Genomic DNA, 14,524 nt, shown 5'->3' with positions numbered 1-14,524 from the left:
ATGTAGAGAGCCAGAGAGCTAGAGAGCAGAGAAATCACGCTTACCTTGTGCCCGCGGGGTTGGAGCCTTTATATAGTTGAGTCCTCGTGGGTCTTGTGGATCGGTTCTGTGATCTCCGTCATGATGGGATCTATTTCCGCTTTAATTGGGAGATAACGCCATCAACTGGTAAAGCTTATCAATTCCTCCTGAACCGGAAGGGGAGGTGAACAGGCTTGCCGTTATGCGGCGTGATCCCGTGAGGTTTGGGGTCTATTGGAGAGATTTTCGGGATCGTCACGTAATGGTCTTGGTCGGTATCCCTGAACTGATAAGTTTTAGTTCCAAACTGGACTGAATGCCAAAGTGCCTTGGAGCTGAGGTGGCTTTGTCCCGAGGTGACCTTGTTCCGAGGCGACCTTGTCCCGAAGTGACCCTGTGCCAAGGTGGTTGGGTGTCCAAGCTCAACTGTTGCAAACTAGGCATGTCAGGATGAGTTGTTATCTCTTAGTCAAGTCGCATCCACGTATCCCCTTTTTATTAGATCGGATCAAATCACCCTTCATCAATTGCCCCCCACTCCCCAATCCAGGGGTTTTGACCCGGTGCGGGGAATTCATAACGAGTCCAAGTGGATTTGGCACGAGGTCTAGAAGGTTTATCGGATCTGTTCGGACTTCCGGCTCAACCAGTAATAACCCAGGTCGTGTCAGGTGTACGCTCAGACGTCACGCTGTTTATGGACTCTGCGGATGTCAAAAACGCGCTCAACCAATTTCATCCTCGGGCATCGTGCAATCGGTTTTCATGAGAGCTGTTGGATCGAGCAGGTCTAAGTCGTTGATCGCCTTACGGTGAACTATAAATAGGGGGCTGAGGGACCCCTCTTCCTCACCAAAAATCCTATGATTGAGCTCTCCCGAGGTCGCGCTGGAGTCCTTCAGCTCGCTACTTCCTTCTTTGTATTCCAAGGTTGTTTTCCTTTTGGTGAGTTCGTCTTTTCTTAGTTTGTTCTCCATTCTTGTTCCTGTTTTAACATGTTTAGTGCTACCATAGATAGGCTCCTTGGCGATTCTAGTGAGCTCGAGGGTGCCGAGGTGTAGTCCTCAGCTCCCGCTGGCGAGGTCAGTTCTTCGCTAGGTAGCTCCCCCCTTCGCCCCTTAGAGGAAACCTCTTTACCTGAAGTTGGGCCATCTCGGCCTGAGGAGCCCGAAGCTCGGGAGGAGGGACCAGATGATTTCGGGGTCGGGATCCGGATGACTTCGGGCCTTCTACTATGACCTCAGACAGGCTGTTATCCTTGGTAACTCGTTATCGTCTTCCTGATAACCTAGTCTTCAGTATCCCTTTAGGTCAGTACCCTTGGGTTTATGGTCACCATGAGCTCGCGGTTTTGGAAGAGCAGATTGTAGTCGGGTTGCGCTTCCCGCTCCACCCATTTATTATAGAAATAATCAAGTTTTTTGACATCGCCATCGACCAACTACACCAGAACTCCATCCGAACTATAGTAGGTACCATCTCCTTGTTCCACGAGTATAACCGACCTCTGTCCTAAGACGTCTTTAGTTTGATCTGCTCAATCAAAAAGAAACTTCGCTTGTCTGCGCGGGGAAGTCCGACAAAGTTACTACATCTCTCCTCGGCTCGGGTTTAAAATCCTATTTGGCAGCCCGAATAAATTACTGGCCTGGAAGAGAAGATACTTTTTTGTTTGGAACCCTAAGGGATGGCCCTTCCCGACTCACTGGAGGGTGGCTATCAAAGACCCCGAGGTAAGCTTAGATGCGGAGACTAGGGCGGTCGTCAACTCCTGGAGGGACCTCGTCCTGGAGATGAGAGATTTCTTGGCCGAGGAGAAGCTTGTGCAAGCTGGACCGAGCCCTCCTGTTAGGCCTCCACCTCGGTATTTATTTACTTTGAATTTTCTTTAGTTTGTGACTAACCTTTTCTTTTCCTCTTGTAGTAGTAGCCATGCTGGAGGTCGAGGCAGAGAACCTTCTGAAGAGCTTCCAAAGAGGGAAGAAGAGGAAGGCCTCAAAGAAGGCTCACCGGGAAGCCGATCCTTCTGCCCCTGTTTCGCCCGAGGTCGCTGCACCGGAGCCGATCTCAACCGAGCTTCCAGAGGAGGTCCGTCCCTAGCCTCCCATTGTGGACCTGGACGAAGACCAGGACGAAGGCGCTTTGCCTCGCAAATCGGAGAGCACTTCCGCGCCCGAGCCCCTTCTCTCGAAGGAAAGTATAATGACCCCTCAGTTTGGGCTCCTCAAGAGTAAGGACGTCATTTTTCCTATCGAGGTTGCGGAATGGGCCAACATGCCTACAAGTCAGCTCGGAGGCCGGGCTGCCAGCTATTGCATGGTGGTGAGTATTCTTGCTTTACACTTCATTTCCTTGTCTGTTTTTTAAGTGTACTTACCTCTGCTTCCTTTGCTAGGTGAACTCCGCCATTCACTCGTTGGTCTACTAGTCTGAGGTCCGCCTGAAGCAAGCTCGGGAGGCCAAGGATAAGGCAAGGAAACTTTACAGTGAGCTGGACATAGCTTGAGGTGAGGTTCTTCGAGCTAAGAAGGGAGCTCGGAGTCAACAAGAGCTGATCCTGGCACTGACTAAGGAGAAGGGGAAGGTTCAGCGCGAGAACGAGAACCTTGAAGCGATGATCCGAGAGCGCACCGAGATCTTTGAGACTGCCATTCAAGAGGCGCGAGCTAAAGAGAGGGAGCGCACCATTGAAATCTTCAAGGAGTCTCCAGAGCTCCATAACCTCCAAGTTGAGTATGAATTGAGCTCTTACCGGTCCGACTTCAAGCTATGTAAATATCTAATGTAGCAGTAGAAGTTTCCAGAATTAGACCTCGGAGTCGTTTCTATGTCTGACCTTACTCTCGAGGTGGCGAAGGCGACGAATGAAGAACCCGGCTCCTCCAAAGAGGAAAGTGACGATGAAGTCCCCGAGGCGGGCCCATCAGGTCTAGAAGACACGGAGGAGGAGCCCGAAGCGACATACTATATTCCTCCAGAAGAAGTTTTGTATGTTGTGGGCTGTGATCGTTGTTAGGGGTTCTGCTTCCACCCACTTCGTAAAATAGTCCATTGCTACAACCAAAAATCTCCTCTATCCTATCGCAGGCGGGAATGGGCCAAGTATGTTGATTCCCCACTATGCGAAGGGCCATGGGCTGGTGAGGTATTTGAGGTCGGTAGCAGGTCAGTGGTGGATGTTGGCGTGCCTCTAACACTTGTCGCACTTCTTGACGAGCTCGAGTGCATCTGCCTTCATCGTGGGCCAGTAATAACCTTGTCGTAATGCCTTCTGGGCGAGAGCCCTACCCCCCAAGTGTCCACCGCACAAGCCTTCATGGGTATCGCGGAGAACGAGCTCAGCCTCTGAGGGTCGCAAGCAGCGCAGGTAGGGGAGCGTGAAAGATCTCCGGTACAGCTGTTCGTCTATAATGACGTACTTAGTTGATTGGCGCTCTACCCTTCAGGCCGCATTGCGTTCTGCAGGGAGGGTCCCGTGAAGCAGATAACTTACGAGTATCCAGCTCGGCACTGCTTGTGTTACAGGAGTGACCTCTCCTGCCCCTCCCCCCCGAGAATGCTAGGTCAAGGTAAGTCCTCTATATACACGGTCAGATGGTGTTGCAGCTTGTGCTGGCTAACCAGGACAAGGCGTCGGCCTCAGCATTCTCGGATCTCAGGATCTGCCTGATGAAATAGGAGATGAATCCGCACAATATCTCCCTGACTTTGGTCAAATAAGCTGCCATGGTGGGGTCATAGGCTACATATTCATCACTGACTTGGTTGACCACGAGCTGGGAATCGCTGCATATGACAAGATGTTTGGCCTTCACTTCCTTTGCTAGAGTGAGCCCGATAACTAATGCTTCGTACTTTGCTTCGTTGTTCGATGCTGCGAACCCGAACTGGAGCGCGCATTCTAGCTTCACCCCACTTGGACCGTACAGAATTATTCCCGCACCGCTTCCTTGTTGATTGGATGAACCGTCAACGTGGAGGGTCCAGGGCTCCTCGTCCCAGGTCAGACCTGCTCCAACCGGGGTTGGTGCCACACTGGTTAAAGTTTTCATCGTGGGCTCGAGCTCAGCTAGATCGGGAGTTGCGGTACTGAACGTGCATTTTGCCACGAAATCGGCCAAGGCTTGAGCTTTAATTGTCGTTCGAGTTCGTACTGCATGTCGTACTCGCTGAGTTCGATAGCCCATTTCGTCAATCTGCCAGACACCTCGGGCTTGAGCAGGATCTGTCTCAGAGGCTTGTTGGTGAGGACGATGACCGTGTGGGCTTGGAAGTATGGACAAAGCTTTCGAGCTGCTATGACTAGCGTGTACGCCAGTTTCTCGATCTCCGAGTACCTTATTTGAACATCCTGCAAAACTTTACTAACATAGTAGATGGGTCATTGGACCCAATCTACCTCTTTTATCAGTATTGAGCTAACCACCTCGTCACTCGTGTAGAGGTACAACTTTAAAATATCTCCTTCCTTGAGTCGGGTCAAAACCGGGGTAATAACTAAGTATCATTTTAGCTCGTCAAAGGCGAGCTGACACTCCGTGGTCCACTCGAAATCTTTACTCTTTTTTATGGCCTTAAAGAAAGGTAGGCAGCGATTTACCGACTTAGACATAAAATGACTCAGAGCGGCTATTCGGCCATTCAGCCTTTGAACCTCTTTTAATTTGTGAGGTGGTCTCATATCTAAGATTGCCTTTATTTTTTCTGGGTTGGCTTCGATGCCATGTCGGTTGACTATATAGCCTAGGAATTTACTCGAGGTGACCCCAAAGACACACTTGTTGGGAATTAATTTCATGTTATACTTCCGTAAAATTTCGAAAACATTTTGCAAATCATTTAATAAAAATTTTGAAAATTGGATCTTAACGACCATGTCATCTACCTAACATTCAACTTTATTGCCGATTAACGGCTCAAAAATCTTGTTTACAAGTCTTTTAAAGGTTACCCCGACATTTTTCAGTCTGAAGGGCATAACCTTATAGCGGTACAATCCGAACTCAGTTATAAAGGTCATCTTTTCTTCGTCGGCTGGCTCCATTCTGATCTGGTTGTAACCAGAGTATGCATCCAGAAAGCTCAGCAACTCATGCCCTGAGGTTGCGTCCACTAGGCGGTCGATCTTGGGTAGCGGGAAACAATCTTTTGGGCAGACTCTATTCAGGTCGGTATAATCGACACACATGCGCCATTTACCATTGGGCTTTTTAACCAGAACTGGGTTAGCAACCCAGCTCGGGTAATGGAATTCCCTGATGAAGTCTGCTGCTAAGAGCTTCCCAACCTCTTCATCGACTATTCTCTAGTGTTCTGGGGCGAGGTTGCGCTTTTTCTATCTAACTAGCCTGACTAAGGGATCGGTGTTTAACTTGTGAGTTATTAGAATCTATTTCGCGCATTTCTGTCGTGGACCATGCAAATATATCTAAATTTTGAAGTAAAAAACTTACCAGCTCAGAGCGAAGTGGTACCTTGATTGAAGCGCCGATCTAGAGGGTCTTAGATGGATCATCAGTCGAGACTGGGATGTGAACCGTCTCCTCTGTCGGTGTAGCTCGCTTCTCAGCATACTCCATAGGTTGCTCGAGCTCAATGTCAGTTGCTAGTTTGGCTTTCCCCTTAAGGGCGGCTACATAGCATTTGCAAGATTCGAGATGATCTCCTTGCGCAACCTCTACTCCATAGTCCATAGGGAACTTCATTGCCAAGTAGTAGGTGGATACTACCGCACGTAGGGCGTGCGTAATGGGCCGACCTACTATGGCATTGTAGGGAGATGGGGTTGCGACTACCAGAAATGTGCGCTCGAACCTCGCTATGTTCGGCTACGTGCCGACCTCCATAGGTACTGAAACTCATCCTAGGGGTTTGACTTCTTCGTCGTTGAAGCCTACCAGGGGGGTATCCATCGGCTTTAGGTCGCTTTCTTGGAGCTGGAGTTTGTCGAAGACATCTTTGAATAGTATGTCGGCCAAACTACTTGAGTTCACTAGGACACGCTTGACCTCGAAGTCGTTGAGCCTTAGCTTTATCACAAGGGCGTCGTTATGAGGATACTGGATCCCGCATGCATCATCCTCCGTGAAATAAATAGGCTCTTCAATTCTAGGTCGCCTTGGTGGGTTCTGCTCCTCGCTTTCTAATTTGCGGACCAAAGTCCGGCCTGCTGCCGAAGTGCACCCTGCAATGATGGATCCACCAATAATCATATTGATTACCACGCGGATCAGCCTTTCCTCGGGCAACTACCGAGGCGGCTGCTCGCTCTGTCTACTGCTAGACTCGGGGGCATTCTTTCTCTGGTCCCTCTACCGGTCTGGTTGGCGGTCTGCCTGGCTTCTTCCTTCTCGCTGTATGAAGTTCTTCAAATACCCGCGGTGGATGAGCTCCTCTATCTCGTTGCGGAGGTTTTTACAGTTCTTCGTACTATGTTCGTGGTCTCTATGAAAATGATAGTAGACGTTCTAGTTTCTGGTTGTAGGATCTCCCCTCAATCTAGGTGGCCACTTGACAAAGGAGGAGTCTTTGATGGCCATCAGGATTTCACCCCGCTTACCGTTGAGGGGTGTGTAGCTCGTCCTTTCAACAAGTGGGGTTCTAGAGTGCTGACCTAACTTGTGAGATCGCGAAGAAGATCGACTCCTAGATTTATTTTCTCTCCTGCTCGGAGACTTGCTCTTTCTTCTTTTACGACTGTCTTTACCGGTATTGTCACCATCTCTTTTTCTCTTTTCAGTTGGATTGTCGGTCTTCGGGTTCATCTCTTTCTCGGTTTCGATGAACTAGTCGACGAGATTGAGGAATTTTGTGATGTCTTTCAACTTGTTGGCCACCACATGCCATTTGAATTCCCTGTGAGTTATGCCCTGTTTTGTTGTCGTGAGTCTCACTATTGGGTCTAGGTCGGGGATCTACAGGCAGGTGTCATTGAAGCGCTTGATGTAGCTTCTAATGAACTCTTCTTCTCTTTGAACTACATTAAGGAGACTCTCTTGGGACCTCAGACACTTCTTTCTGGTGATGAAGTGCGAGGTGAATAACTCCTCGAACTATGCCCAGCTCTTGATTAATCCTGGCGCGAGGTTCCAGTACCATGTGCAAGCTACTCCTTTGAATGTGGTGGAGAAAGCTACGCACATGCAGGACTCGTCAGCCCCAACTAGGTGCATATGGGACTGGAAGGAGTCCACGTGGTCGTTAGGATCGAAAGATCCGCCATACTTGTCGAGGGGAGGCATCTTGAAGTCCTTGGGCATCGGGGTTTCCAAGAGCTCGGGAGACAGAGGGGACGACCCGGAGAGCAGAGGAGCAGCCTTTGTGGCTACCGAGCTCGCCTCTTCTTTACCTTTAACCTGTTCCTGTTGGTTTGGTCTCGCGAACTGGCTGTTCTGGACTGAAGTTCGACGTGCCTTGCGACGCCTTCACTGTTGCTTCTTCATGGGCTCTGCATTGGTGCTGCTAATCTCTGTATGGTTCGGTACTGCTCTGCCGCGAGGTAGCTCTTGGTTTCTTGGGTTTTGAGGCTGACTGTCGTGGATGGAAGGTCCTTGCCTTGAGTTCGCAACCAGAACCCCGAACCGGTTACCTGCGAGCGATCCGCCTTCTTGATGTGAGCGCCGAGGAAGAATGACCTTATTAGGCTGAGTGTCCCCGGACCTGTTTCCGATGTTGCCTTGTGAAGCAGGCAGGGTGATCTGTCCGTCTCTCCTACCGCGAGGTGAGACTTGGCTCCCGAGAGGAAGTGGGACCTGGGAAGTCTCCTTTCCTCGGTGGGGAGATCGAGTGATGTTCTACACACGAGGTCGGTTCTACTGAGTTGCTGGGTGCCGAGGTGGAACCGGCTGTTGACTTTGTGGTAGTGGAGGGAACTGCTGCTGGTAGTACTGGTAAAACACATGCTGCTAGTATTGCTGGAACTGTTGAACCTATTGCATTTGGACCTGAATGGCCCGCACGCAGTGTACCAGGTCGTCGAATTGGGATTGCCCGACTTCGGGGGGAACCACAAACGGTTCAGCGAAGGTTGCGCCCACCACTGGAGGGAGCGAGGCGTTCACCTATGTAGCAGTTTGTGGCGCGGTCAGTGTTGGGACCCCAGTCGCAATAAGCACTATAGTGAACTGACCAATGCACACTAATGGAAACTGAGGTTGCCCCCCAGAGAAGTTCATTTCACTGCTCTGTCCGGCGTGACTGGGAGAGGCCATTGATTTTAGATGAAAGCTGTTAATTGTGAAGAAGGCTTTTTGATCGTCTTCCCACAGACGACGCCAATTGATGTAGCATGATCTGATTGCTCCCTGCTGAAGGGTGATCTGGCTTCTAGTTGGACGGCGAGCTAAGTAAATCTGCAGAACAAGATCAAAGAACCCGGGGTGGCTAGCCCAGTAAGGTTGCTCCGATGCTTAAGTTAATAAGTTGTTGCGAGCTGAATAGCTTTGAGAATGTAGAGAGCTAGAGATCTAGAGAGCAGAGAAATCATGCGTACCTTGTGCCCGCGGTGTTGGAGCCTTTATATAGTTGAGTCCTCGCGGGTCTTGCGGATCAGTTCCGTGATCTCTGTCACGATAGAACCTGTTTCCGCTTTAATTGGGAGATAACGCTATCAACTGGTAAAGCTTATCAATTCCTCCCAAACCGGGCGAGGAGGAGATAAGACTTGCCGTTAAGCGGCATGATCCCGCGAGGTTCGGGGTCTGTTGGAGAGATTTTCAGGATCGTCACGTAATGGTCTTGGTAAGTATCCCCAAACTGATACTTTTTAGTTCCGAACTGGATTGAATGCCGAAGTGCCTTGGAGTTGAGGTGGCTTTGTCCCGAGGTGACCTTGTTCCGAGGCAACCTTGTCCCGAAGTGACCCTATGTCGAGGTGGTTGGGGTTCCGAGTTCAACTATTGCGAATTAGACATATCAGGCTGAGCTGTCATCTCTTAGTCAGGTCACGTCCATGTGTCCCCTTTTTACTAGATCGGGCGAAACCACCCTTCATCATAATCCATGTCACATGTCCATAAACAGTTCCCTTTTTAATCACTTGATCCTATAGGAATCTTTCTCTCTCATGACCTAACACAAGGAGGCTACATTCTATATGTTTGACTCCGTGCCTCCATTTTTGGAGGAACACCGAGTCATCAACTCAACCACTATGTCATCAACTAACTCAAATTTATCATACAACATAATACATAATCCAAAAATAATTATTTGGGTGAATAAGTCTAGCTTGGCCCAATTAAAAATGTCATAAGACTCGTTTTAGCTTGGGGCCTGTTTGACAAGTTTTTTTGGAAAGATCTTTTGCTAGTTCTAACAGTCAAAAGACGTATTGAGCTTTTGTATAAAGATCTGTGCAGTCCGAAGTTAGTTTGGTAGATACATGTCTTTCCGTGCATTTTTCCATGTCTTTCTGCACGAGAATATAACGCGAAAGACACGAAAAGATTTATTTTGAGCTTCCTGAAATCAGGACAAAATGGGCTTCTCGCGTCTTTTCCATGAACCAAACAGGAATAGACCAAAAGTCGATCTGCCTGGCTTGTAAATAGCTAAAAGACTATGCGGAAAGACACACCAAACGGGCCCTTGGTTTGCTCAATAAAGCTAGTGTATTGTCCAAAGGACATCGTTAGGGCCTAAATTTCAGTAATTTCGATTAGTTGAATGCTTTAAATGTATAGCACATTATGGAACCAATTATAACTTCCCGCACAAGTGACACGGAAAAGTACGAACATGCCCAATGCAGATTTTTGAATTCCACTGTAGACCTATAAACATTTAAAATGTCAAATATTCACTTTATACATCAATGCCTACCTCTGAATTGGCATCAATTCTGAATTGGCACCTACCTGAACTGTACTTTGGGCCTAAAAATTCTTACCGTGGGCTGAACCGTCATTCTCCCATAATTATATGGTATCAGAGTGAGAGATTGAATGGTTGTGGATCCCCATAAATTTTATGACTAATTTGGAGCTGGAGCGTTATTATTGGTTCCACGTACAGCCTTCTGAGCAGCTAGCTATTGTGTTCAGCTAATCCTAACTTAAACACTCCAGTTGCACCAACTTAAATGGACTTATAATCGAATGCGTCTTTTGAACTAGCTATACCCATAAACCATTCGTATAGTTTTCACTCAAGCGGTCAATATGATAACAAACTATTTCTCTCTTTTCAAATTTTAGTAAAAAAGACGCCCGGAGACCAAAGCAGAAGATACGATGAGTGTTGAGAAGGAATGTGAGGGGTAGAGATTAGCGAATGTTAACTGGGCCTCTGACTTATTAAAAAGATACGATCAAAATTATGGTAGCTAGGTTCGTGCGCAAGAGATCTGTGTTGATCAAAGGGGTGTTGGCAGATAGCATTACAAATCAACAAGGGCCGAGCATGGTCTTGGCTTGGGCTGCAAAACTCATAGTAAGGGTGCACATGGGTAGGGTTGCCCAAAGAGCACCAAGCATGTCCTAAGTTTGGCCTAGAGGTGTAAAACGGGCTGTACCGGACTGGCACGGCATAGGCCAAGTCTCCCTCCCGTCATTCTCTCATATATATATATATATATAAACCCCAAGCCTGGCACAGCCCATTGGTCCATACAATCATATCGGGCTGCAAGTGGTACAGCCCGATTTGTACCTCTAATTTGGCTTCAAAATTTAGCCTATAGCCTTAACGGACCAGCCATGGCATAGCTTTGGATACTTGTTTTGTACCTACTGCCAAGGTTCCGAATATTGACACGGGTCAATAAACCGGTAGGGCATATCAGCCTATGTCAATACATTTTTTTTAGTTTTATTTATTTATTTTTAAATCGGTTCAGAAGAATCATTTAAGGCTCAGCTAGCATCTGAACCGATGGCTGACCCGATACAACTACTGGAGGGGCATATCGGTAAGCTATCAACATGATAGGTATTGGCCAATATAGGCCGATACGTATCAATACTTTTAACCTTGCCTACTGCTGCGCAAAGTTTTATATCCTTTACGGTGTCTTTCTTTGGCTATTTCCAAACCAAGTCAGGGTTGATGGGTCTGATTTTGAAAAATATGTTAGGCCCCATTCATTTTCACGTACCTGGATAAATACGTTTATCTGGGTACCCACATAAATAAGGTTCCGACTTTCTTATACAATACACGTTACCTAGATAAAAAGAGAAGCAGGAGGGAGAGCACATTATTGGAGTGTGGATAAATTACCCACCTTCCAGGAGGGTAGCAGGTACCTCGGTAACTGACACTCTCCGATAACTTAACGTACCGTGGGACATAAGACATACAATACACAAATATAGGGATTGAAATTAATTGTCATCCCTTAAAACGAATAGAATCTTTTAGATAAGGCTTGGACTGAACCTTTCGGCCCATGGGCTGGGTCTTTCCTTTGACTAAGACTGTAAGACAGGCTGCTCTCACTCTGCTCTTAACACATTCTATCACTGTTTTAATGGCTTGGCAGTCCACTTAGACGGGTTCGATCAGCGATCAGTATTAGGAATTTGAATTCAATGTGTGTGAATGGGAGGCGGCCACAGGATTTATTAGAAGTCTGTGAAACTGTTGCTTTTCTATTTGATTAAAACACTTAGTACTAACCCCATGTGGCCATTTAGCTTGAAACGCAATCAAGGGAGGAAAACCGTTACTGTGGTTGAATTAATTAAAGACAAGGGAACAAGTACGCATCCTGGTCTTTTCCCATGTGAAAGAAATTGACTTCAAACAGTCAGCATGCAATGTATGGGTGTCAACATCCCATGACCAAACACTTTCCTTTTGCCTTGCTGATCACCATGACCACAAATTTGAGTTCAGAGTTCAAAGGCTTGGCCACAAAATAATTTACCTCTACTCCTCTCCTCCCTTCACAAGTTCGATCATTATGGAAGGAAGAATGCTAACTTTGCACGTATATGGAACGCTATTAATTAGGCTAGGCTAATTAAGCTAGGAATGGTGTTTGTTGAGTCCAGATGTTAGACATCTTACATACATGAATATTACTTACTGCTTACTGTTTTTTCTTTGCCTTTATCTTTTAGAGTGCTTAATTAACAAGTTTTATATTGCTGTGTGAACAGGCTTCTGCTCATCAAATCAAACTTGAAACATTAATTTTATATATCCACAAGCAAAGAATAACTAGGATCAGAGCAAGGGCACCTTAAAACAAGGGACGTGCATTGCTCATCAACTCAACATCAATCCTATATCTCTCTACCTATCACATCGATTAATTCAAAATCCAGGGTTTCCTTTTTGGTCAACATAGAAAACAAAATTAGAGCCTAATTACATATAATAATAATAATAATAATAATAATAATAAAGATTAAATTGTGTTCATGAATAAATAGAAATAAGATTAAATTTTGAATTAAGATTACCCTAAATATTATATATTAATGCACCTAAAACTTGGTAATTGCAACCGCCTCCCATGAACTTTAAGACATAATTGCAACTAGACACCCTGTCTTAGAATTAATAATTTAAAAGGAGGCATGAAAATGTTTAAAATACCCATGCAATTGCTTTGACCATTTTTTTTTCAAGTTTTCTCAACATATAAATCGTACCCCAAACCCTTTTAAACTCTATTTTGAAATTGATTTATTTTTTATATTTGTCCTTCAGATCAATCACTCAAAAAGGTATAAAGTAGCAACTTTAAATTCTCTTTGGTTGTTTTTCATAAAATTTGTATTGTTTTTTTGTAAAAACCAATTTCAGTAGTAATTGCACGGGCATTTTGGACATTTTTCTGCATGTTTTTAGAGGATTCTAATAGAAAGGGTCTATTTGCAACTGTGTCATAAAGTTCAGGAGAGGTGATTGCAGTTACTAAATTTTAGAGGAGATTTTAACAATGCTCCAAAACTTCAAGAAAAGTTTCAGCAATTTACCCAAAAAGAGTGTACATATGGGATTACTGTATGGCTACATGTTCCGTATAAACAATAAAAAAAAAAGGCAGCGTTTACCCAAATAAAAAAGGATATTATATTGAAGCCTAAAACGGCTCTACATCCCTACTCAGACACACTAAATGGCTAAAGGTCGCAATTCTTAGTCCTGTAATCACACATGCCCACGATGCCTTGCCTTGCACCTCTCTCTCTCTCTCTTTCTCATGGAGCAGTTTCCTACTATGTGTTATATATGGGTCCGACTATGATGTCAAAAAGATATGCTACCGAAAAAAAAAAAATATAACCAATCAATCAGTATCATCATGGTATAACCAAACAGGTGGGTATTCATAAAATTTCATGGGGTTTAAATTGATCAAAGCCTTTCCCATTTCATGTGTCTTTTATAGCATTATAGATTTTTTCAATTCGGGTGGTCGATTTTTTTCCCTCCATGAGGCTACACAGGTGGGATTCATACTCAAGTCTCAGCAACAACCAGCTGAAGACTTTACCAATAAGCAAGGTTTTCAAAATTGGCCTGGACAATGAACCGATCAGGGGTCCAGTTTTCGGGTTGAAAGCTCTAATTGTTTGAATTGAACGATTAGCCCTTTTTGACAATAAAAATAAAAAAAAAAATTAAAAAATAAAAAACAGTCAAAACCATTAAACGATCTAAACAATTCAATTGCCTAGACCAATGGTTTGTTGATCAAATCAACAGTTTTTGACAAAAATCCAATTTTGAAAAAAAAAACAAAATCAGTCACCAAACTGAATCCCTGTTTTTCCGGTCCAACCATTCCGTTTGATCCGGTTTTAAAAACCTTGCCAATAAGCAAGTTAGTACCTTGCACTTGATAGAGTATTTTGGAAAGATACAAAAGAATAATTCTTGGATGGTAGATGAATATTTTAGTTGGACTCTTCGAAAGGTTAGAGCAATAAATATACTATATGACAAAAATTCATTCTCTCAATAATTTGATATAATTATGCTAATATTTGGTTAGCCATCACCTATATGGCATGGGTCCACACTGCAATTGCCCATCCTATGGCTTGAGGCTTGCGGGCTGTGGCCCCCCAACCCAAGATGATCCCATGCACCCAAAAGCAATAACTTTTTATTGAATAAGCCCAAAAAGCAATAATTAAGTTATGTTCCAATCACAGCCCATGTTTAATAGAGACATGTCTCCCCGCTGCTCATTCGTGCAACCCCCGAATCCGGTTTTTGTTTCTTTGTTTTTTTTTATCTTAATCTTCTTTGTTATTTGAACTAAAAAATTCCAAGCCCTCTCTTTCTTTCTCCAAGCAGTTCTAACTAGAGTGGCCAATAATGGGCCGAAAGTGGTTCTTGGTCCCTTGCCACTGTTTATTCTTCTCCACTATCCTTTTCACTTGTCACATACTTCCGTCAACAACCCATGTCGTGCATTGCAGGTGAAGAAAACGCTCTAATTAAGTCTTAAAAAATTTCTCTAATTTCTATTTTCAAAGTAAGGGTTCATTTGATTTTCAGCCGAATTAGAACTAGAATGGTCTATTTACATTATCTGATT

This window comes from Nelumbo nucifera, chromosome 1, assembly GCF_055504915.1.
Source record: "Nelumbo nucifera cultivar China Antique chromosome 1, China Antique-T2T, whole genome shotgun sequence".
NCBI lineage: Eukaryota > Viridiplantae > Streptophyta > Magnoliopsida > Proteales > Nelumbonaceae > Nelumbo > Nelumbo nucifera.
The sequence above is the reverse complement of the archived record's forward strand: the minus strand, read 5'-3'. Positions refer to the sequence as shown.